The sequence below is a fragment of the Littorina saxatilis genome, linkage group LG16 (assembly GCF_037325665.1).
Source record: "Littorina saxatilis isolate snail1 linkage group LG16, US_GU_Lsax_2.0, whole genome shotgun sequence".
Classification (NCBI taxonomy): domain Eukaryota; kingdom Metazoa; phylum Mollusca; class Gastropoda; order Littorinimorpha; family Littorinidae; genus Littorina; species Littorina saxatilis.
In genome coordinates this window covers 8,271,329-8,280,700 of record NC_090260.1, presented here as the reverse complement: position 1 = coordinate 8,280,700, position 9,372 = coordinate 8,271,329, and positions in this window count along the sequence as shown.

Sequence of the window (9,372 nt, the reverse complement as noted above, 5' to 3'; positions counted from 1 at the left end):
CGCTCTGTTGGTCTGTTCGACTGCCTTCCTGTCTGTCTGTCTTTGTGTCTGTCTGTTCGTATGTTTATCTCTCTGTCTGCCTGTCTGTCGGTCTGACTGTCTGTCTGTCTGTCTGTCTGTCTGTCTGTCTGTCTGTCTGTCTGTCTGTCTGTCTGTCTGTCTGTCTGCCTGTCTGTCTGTCTGCAGAGCCTGTCTGCCCTGCTCTGTCTGTCTGTTTAAGTGTCTGTGTGTTGGTCTGTCGCTCTGTTGGTCTGTTCGACTGCCTTTCTGTCTGTCTGTTCGCATGTCTGTCTGTTCGTATGTTATCTCTCTGTCTGTCTATCTGTCTGCCGGTCTGTCTTTGTGTCTTTGTGTCTGTCTGTCTGTCTGTCTGTCTGTCTGTCTGTTTGTGTGTGTGTGTGTGTGTCTGTCTGTCTGTTTGTCCTGCCCTCTCTGTTTGTTTGCATGTCTGTCTGGTTGTCCGACTGCCTTCTTGTCTGTCTTTCTGTCTGTCAGTCTGTTTGTCTATCTGTCTGTCTGTCTGTGTGCAGGGCCGGACCCAGGGGGGGGGGGGGGGGGGGGGGTTCCTGGGGTTCCGGAACCCCACCCCTGGAAAAAGCATGTACCTTGCTTTGAGTGTGTGTTTTTTTTAAATAAATTCGCTGATTTGCCCCCCCCCCCCCCCCCCCAAAAAGGAGGAAACCCCCCCCCCCCCCCTTACAACTCATTTGGTCCGGCCCTGGTCTGTCGACGGTCGGTCGGTCGGTCTGTCTGTCTGTCTGTCTGTCTGTCTGTCAGTGAAGTCATGTCCGCACTGCCAAAAGGGATAGTGTGCGTTCCAGAGAAAGGCTTCTCTTCGGGGTCGTTTATTCCCCTATTCGGCCAACGAGTAACAGTATTATAGTTGTCACACAGTGAGGCAGTAGTCCCCCTTTCAAAGCAAGCGCTCTGCTGTCTGCCGGCCTTGAGCATTAGCGAGCGCAATTTTTGTTTCTATAATGACGTTTGTCTCGGTGACTTTGGCACCATAAGCAGTGGAAAAACAGGTCCCTGCTAGACTTGCTTGACATGACCTCATTTACATGATATACACACGTGTGATTTGAACGATTATTATCTCACGGGTGTCTCTCTCACGTATGTAGGATAAATTCGTTTTCTTGTTTGAGATATTCGTTTTCTTGTTAGGGATATTTATTTTCTTGTTTGAGTTTTTTTTTCTAGATATTAATTTTCTTGTTTGAGATATTTATTTTCTTGTTTGAGATATTTTATTCACTCTCTCCCCGATCCCAGACGGAGTGTGGCACCCGCGTCACCTGCTGGCTGTCCCTGACCGCGTGACGTATGTAGCTCTACGTCTCATGGACGACTTGCGTGACGTCACGCACCGTCTGCACAAAATTGACACTGCGCCCATGGCGGGGGGTCTGTTTGCTGGGGGGACACGGGCTATGCTGCGCTACTGTCACCTGCACTCACAGGTAAGGTGCATTTTCTGGGGGTATAAGTAACAGGTAATGCATTCGTAATGGCACGATTTGAAGTGAAAGCCTCCTTCTTATCCAACCACCATCCCCCACCCCCCCTTTTTGAAGACTAAGAGCTTTTTTTGTGTAAGACCCTCCACAGGTATGGTACATTTTCTGTGTTACAGGTAACAGGTAATGTCACTATTTGAAGTAACTATTTGGGTATAAGTAACAGGAGTTGCACTCGTAATGGCACTATTTGAAGTGAAACACCCCTTCTCACCCCACCACCATCCCCCCCCCCCCCCTTCTCTTTGAAGACAAAGGGCTTTTTCATTTAAGACCATTCACAGCATGGTGTATTTTCCCAGGTACAGGTAACAGGTATTGCACGCGCAATGGCCCCCCTTCTCTACCCCCCCCCCCTCCACCTCGTTTGAAAACTAAAGGCTTTCTCTAATTTAAGACCGAGCTTTCCCAGATTTCTGGTTCGTAACCTCTGTAAAGTCCCTTCTAGTTGAAGTCTTCCTCCATCTTCCTCCCTGGTATTCTCAGAGTTTCTGCATGGTTACCACTGTAGTGGTGTGAGTGTAGGGGAATGGGGGAGATGTGGGTGTGGGGGGGGGGGAGGTCAGAGAAGAGGTGGCGGGAGGGAGAGGGGAGCACGATTACCTTCACAAACTGAAGTCGGCACGTTTGGCTCAGAGATCCCCCCCCCCCCCCCCCCCCCCCCCCCCCCCACGGGAAACAGAAAATGTAAGTTTTACGCCCTCACGGCAAAGCCATTAGGGGCATGTTGAAAAACTTCATATGTCTGATGAATTCTCCAGCTTCAGATTCGAGTCGTGCCGGTGAAATATCGCCGGCACTTTTCTACTACCTTAAAGGCGTGCCGATATATCGCCCGCAAGATTAGGTTGTTTTTTTTTCCTTGTTGGGATCGAGCGACGAGGATTGCAGGGACGCAACTGGCAGCTAAAAGAACGTTTCTTTTTGAAGGAGTTGCTTCCCTTTAACTACTATTAGCGTTTGTTTGTCGCCTTCAGCACTGAAGAGACCAAAAAGTAATGTACTCACGTTAAAATGACGAACACGGAACGAATAACAGCGACGTTTCGACCTAAGGGTCTTCTTCAGGCACAAAAACACAAAAGTACACACACAAAAAAGAAGAAGAAAGACGATAAAACAAATAAAGAGGAGAATAACTGACAAAACAACTGCACTGCACAAACCAACAAATGACAAAGACAGAGAAGCAACCTTGTGTGTATGTGTGTGTGTGTGCGCGAGCGCGTGTGCGTGTGTGTGTGTGTGTGTGTGTGTGTGTGTCCGCACGGGTACGTGAGTTTTCTCTTTCGTTCCCATTCATCCCCCCCCCCACACACACACACACACATTTTGTTTGGTCTACAGACCTCAAAACTGCCGCTTTTCAACTCTTTTTTCTTGCCTGTGTTATTGTTGGCTTCCCCTCGAGTAGCTTCCCTTGCTTCTCTGTCTTTGTCATTTGTTGGTTTGTGCAGTGCAGTGCAGTTGTTTTGTCAGTTATTCTCCTCTTTATCTGTACATTGCTTTTTGGTCTCTTTATTGTTCCCTCTCACAGTGCCGCCTCAACTTTTACAAAAAGCCGGATATGACGTCATCAAAGACATTTATCGAAAAAAAGAAAAAAAACGTCTGGGGATATCATTCCCAGGAACTCTCACGTCAAATTTCATAAAGATCGGTCCAGTAGTTTGGTCTGAATCGCGCTACACACACACACACACACAGACACACACACACACACACACAGACAGACAGACACACACACACACGTACACATACACCACGACCCTCGTTTCGATTCCCCCCTCTACGTTAAAATATTTAGTCAAAACTTGACTAAATATAAAAAGTAGCCAAAAAAAAGGTGAAAACAAAGAAAAACTGATGCCTCAGATTGCACCAGATTACTCCATTTTCCTTGATTGTTATCAAAACTTTTCCGGGGGGACATGCCCCCAGACCCCCCTAGGAGCCGGCCTTTGTCTTCTAAGTGACGGTTTTGGAAAGTAGTTGGGTAATTTGCTTGCTCAGGTTGCACCAGATCGGTCAATTGTCCTTGTTTTGATCCAAATTTGTCTTCTTAAATTCACTTTTTGGAAGGTGTATTAGGGAAAGTTTCCTAGCTTAGATTGCACCAGATTGCTCCATTTTCCTTGTTTTTATCAACATTTCCCGGGGTGTGTGGGGGCATTCCACCTGACGCTCCTGGGAGGTTTGAAAGCTTCGCCCTCAACTAAACGCTTCGCGTCGTCGAATTGTCCCTGTCAGGAATTTGGAACCACCCCCCCCCCCCCCCCCCCCCTTAAAAATGATGTGATGCGCCCCTGTGCTTGGCTCGATGGTAACGTCCTTTGATCTACTTGCAGGCCTGGAGAGAGATGTTGGACAACAACATGGTGGATGACGACCAGACGACCTTCACCTTGGCCTACTTCAAGGACACGCACAACTTTAACCCTGTGCTGGGACACTTCTTTGACCTCATCAAGCCGTGGACGTAGGACGTGTGTGACGTCCCTTCCAGTGACATCGGCAACATCGAGCAGCCCCAGCTTCTTTGACGTCATCAGACCATTGACGTAATACATGTGATGTCAATTTTATTGCCGCCATGTCTCCGAGCAGTATCAATTTACTTAGCGTCATCAAACCATGAACTGACACACTTGTGATGTCACTGGAGTTATGCCATTATCACATAGAAACTTCACATCTTGTCAATATGATAAGGCCTTAGTGTCATCAAACCATGAACTGACACACTTGTGATGTTACTGGAGTTATGCCATTATCACATAGAAACTTCACATCTTTTCTTCTTCAGCGTTCCAGAATTTTCTGGTTACGTGTGAGCTCGTTTGCCCATTTGGGTTCCCCACACTATACTCTGAGAGTATAGTCAGCTCACTCCGCTTTTGCTGAGTAGGCATGCTGGGTATTTTCGTGTTTCCTTCTTCTTCTTGTCGATCACTCAGCAGTATCAATTTACTTAGCGTCATCAAACCATGAACTGACACACTTGTGATGTCACTGGAGTTATGCCATTATCACATAGAAACTTCACATCTTTTCTTCTTCAGCGTTCCAGAATTTTCTGGTTACGTGTGAGCTCGTTTGCCCATTTGGGTTCCCCACACTATACTCTGAGAGTATAGTCAGCTCACTCCGCTTTTGCTGAGTAGGCATGCTGGGTATTTTCGTGTTTCCATAATCCACCGAACTCTGACATGGATTACAGGATCTTTTCCGTGCACACTTGGTCTTGTGCTTGCGTGTACACACGAAGGGGGTTAAGTCACTAGCAGGTCTGCACATAATTTGACCTGGGAGAGCGGAAAAATCTCCACTCTTAACCCACCAGGCGGCAGCGACCGGGATTCGAACTCACGACCTCCCGATTAGGAGGCCGACGTCTTACCACCACGCCACTGCGTCCGTCCACTGTGATGTCACTGGAGTTATTCCATTATCACACAGAAACTTCACATCTTGTCAATATGATAAGGCCTTAGCGTCATCAAACCATGAACTGACACACTTGTGATGTCACTGGATGTCACAAAGATGTGAGTAGCATATTTGTGATGTGAAACCACGTCGTGTTTTTAACCTCCCTAAATATTGAAGTGCGATGCGTAGGTGACCGGAGAAGCGTTATCACGAGTTTTGTGCGTTGCACGAGAAAACCATAGTTTGACATGAGTTGTGTTTATGAGAAATGTAGCTGGTCTGGGGTTAATAACGTCACAGCGTTTAAGATTCTCAACCGAGAAGGTTGTCAGCGCGTGTCGGTCTTGTTCGGGGAACAAGTACTCTTTCAAGAGACGGGTCTCTTAAGGTAAATGATTTACTATGTTGTATATTATTGAAGTTGGAATACATAGCTGGAATGTAATGAAAGTGTATACAAAGTGTACTAAATTCTAGTGTGAAGTTTTGAGAGAATTCTTGTTGTGATTGTGTTATGGTTTTCGTTGGTAAATTCTTGAACATAATTGCTGTTACGCATTTATGTTATGTTTAAGACAGTGATACTATGTGTGGTAGTGTCAGTGATGGATTAAGTGATTCATGGATGAAGTATAGTTGGATTTTGTCTGTGGACGGAATGTGAATGTAGAATGAACGAGAGAGATGTTACATGACTTTAGTTTAGGAAGAGGAGATGGTTTAAGAGAATGTGTATTAAGACTTGGGTTAATTCTTTAGGAGTTTCCATGACGGGAGTTCATGATGACGTGAGCGAGGGAGGGACCTCACACGGAAGAGGCGTAACGATGATGAAGAGAGAGACCACATCGGCGCAGATGGCTGGACGGAGGAGTCTCCATCATCACCGGTCGTATAGACGACGGTTCGTTTCGTTAATGGCGAAAGTGTTTCTCGGGGAGAAACGTGAAAGGTGAAAGTGTTTCTCAGGGAGAAATGTGAAGGGTGCATGTGGCATCTAGAAATGAGTTTCTGGGAATTCATCGTCTGCGTGGAATCAGCGGCACAAGGTGGTGTAAATGGCGACATGCAGTGAGCCGTGATACGAACTCGTGAGTGTCTGTCAGCACTTTATCTTGTGCGTAAATCTATCTTTGAGAAAGTATCTTTATACTATGTATTTACATGCATTGAGTGAATGCTATATGTGTGTGTGTACTGTGTGTTCGAGAAGTTGATTCGTATTGATGTATTTGAAGTGAAGAATTGTGTTATATTTTGGTGAGGAAATAATAAGTCTGCATCCTCCCAAAATTCTGTGTTTGGAGTGTTTGGGTGTGAAGATTGAAGTCAGTGTAATAAGATAGGGCAGAACACGTTTACAGAAAAGAAATCCTTTATTCACACTACAATCCACTTCATGACAGTGTAGTTATGCCATTATCACATAGAAACTTCACATCTTTTCAATATGATAATAACGATTACAACAATGATGATTATGTTCACTAATAAATGGCCACAGTCCGGAGAGTTTGTTACAATTTACAGTAAAATGTATCCTCCTGAAAAAAATGAAAAAAGGTTAAAGAATTAAACTTGTATTAAGTTGAAACTCATACATTTGAAAGCAAACATGTGCTCATACACACACACACATACACACACACACACACACACACACACACACACACACACACACACACACACACACACACACACAGACACTTCGTGGCTCTTTTGATTTGAGGAGTGAAGGATGAACAGGAACATGTTGTTAGAAGCCAAGGAAAAACGTATCTATGTCTCTAATATGTTGAACTTCGTTTATGGATAACACTCACACTACCTGGCCAAGTGGCCAACTGGACTGGGTGGCCGAGTGGTAACGCACTTGCGCTCGGAAGCGAGAGGTTGCGAGTTCGACCCTGGGTCAGGGCGTCAGCAATTTTCTCCCCCCTTTCCTAACCTAGGTGGTGGGTTCAAGTGCTAGTCTTTCGGATGAGACGAAAAACCGAGGTCCCTTCGTGTACACTACATTGGGGTGTGCACGTTAAAGATCCCACGATTGACAAAAGGGTCTTTCCTGGCAAAATTGTATAGGCATAGATAAAAATGTCCACCAAAATACCCGTGTGACTTGGAATAATAGGCCGTGAAAAGTAGGATATGCGCCGAAATGGCTGCGATCTGCTGGCCGATGTGAATGCGTGATGTATTGTGTAAAAAAATTCCATCTCACACGGCATAAATAAATCCCTGCGCCTTGAATATGTGCGCGATATAAATTGCATTAAAAAAATAAAAAATTTTAAAAAATCCCTGCGCTTAGAACTGTACCCACGGAATACGCGCGATATAAGCCTCATATTGATTGATTGATTGATTGATAAGCCCTTAGCGTCATCAAACCATGAACTGACACACTTGTGATGTCACCGGGAGTTATATGCAATTATCATATTAAAAACTTTACATATTTTCAATAAATATTTTATATACCTTTGACGTAGCATTCATGTATAGTGTCATATACGATGACGTCACAATGCATAAAGCTTCAAGTTTTCGTAATATCATTAAACAATCGATGTAGCAGACATGTGATGTGTCACGTCTTTTGATTTCATGAAGTGAAGCACGTAAGACACAGATGATGTAACATCCAATTACGTCATCCGACCAGCTTCCCTTTCCTTAACGTCATCTACCAAAATGAGGATCCCACTACCTATGACCCCGCACTCAACATCCACCAATTTTTGAAAACAGATTTCTTTTTAAACAAGAATCATAATAATTAATAACTTTTTTGATGAAATTGAGTTTTGGCTCGCCCAGACGAAATGTGTATACTCAGACACTTGCGTGACATCATTTCTGACACTATGACATCCCAACATGATGTCATCACCAAGACTTACAAAAACCCAGGCACAAAGCTGTGATCAAATCAAACAATGACATCATAGCTTCTTCATGAGCTCAATACTTATTTTATTGATAGCTCAGAGGATAATTCAGGGGTGAAAATCTTCTTTGATAAAAAACCAAGTTTTGGTCATGTCTGCTGATTATCAACACCTACAATTGAATGACTGGGTGGCCGAGTGGTAACGCACTTGCGCTCGGAAGCGAGAGGCTGCGAGTTCGACCCTGGGTCAGGGCGTTAGCAATTTTCTCCCCCCTTTCCTAACCTAGGTAGTGGGTTCAAGTGCTAGTCTTTCGGATGAGACAAAAAACCGAGGTCCCTTCGTGTACACTACATTGGGGTGTGCACGTTAAAGATCCCACGATTGACAAAAGGGTCTTTCCTGGCAAAATTGTATAGGCATAGATAAAAAATGTCCACCAAAATACCCGTGTGACTTGGAATAATAGGCCGTGAAAAGTAGGATATGCGCCGAAATGGCTGCGATCTGCTGGTCGATGTGAATGCGTGACGTATTGTGTAAAACATTCCATCTCACACGGCATAAATAGATCCCTGCGCCTTGAGTCCGAGTCTGGAGATACGCGCGCGATATAAGACTTCATATAACATAACAATTGTGTAACATTTAGAGGCTGCTGCTCTCAAACAAACTAAGAAAATATCAACGTAAAGTTTTTACGAACATGACCCCGCTGTGATCCCAAAATGTGGCGGTGGTTAACCAAACTAGGGCCATGTTAGCACGTTCCCAAACCCTTCAAGTCTTCAAAGTTTCAAAGCTATCGCTTCAAAAACGCCTGAAATAACGTCAACGTTAAGTTATTATGAATCGAACAAGACCCCCTGTGACCCCAAAACTTGACGAGGGTCAATCAAACTTTGCTTTTGGTCAAGTTGGGAGATTATCAAACCCTAGAAGTGTGCAAGGTTTCAGAGTTCTAGCTTTGATAACGTCCAAAATAACCTCAACGTTAAGTTTTTATGAAACGAACATGACCCCGCTGTGACCCCCACATTTGACGAGGGTCAATCAAACTGGGGTCGCTTCGTGAGATCATCAAACCCTACAAGTGTGCAAACTGTCAGAGCTGTAGACGGCTGGCCGTCAATACAGACGGACACATATGAATCCTAAGACTCACCAACTACTCAGGTGAGTCACACAAAGCTTGTACAGATATGTATTAGGCCCTACCAGCAGAATGCACGCACAATACCTTGTTCTTGTTTATTACCATCACTGAGGTATCACACCCACACACACATACACACACACACCCTCAGACACACACACACACATACACACACACACACACACACACACACACACACACCCTCACACACACACACACACGCACACACTGCACCCTCACACACACACACACACACACCCTCACACACACACACATACGCACACCCTCACACACACACACACACGCGTTTCCGGACCAGCACATATTCATACAAATACATAGTTTTTCACATCATATAGCCATTATTGCTTTT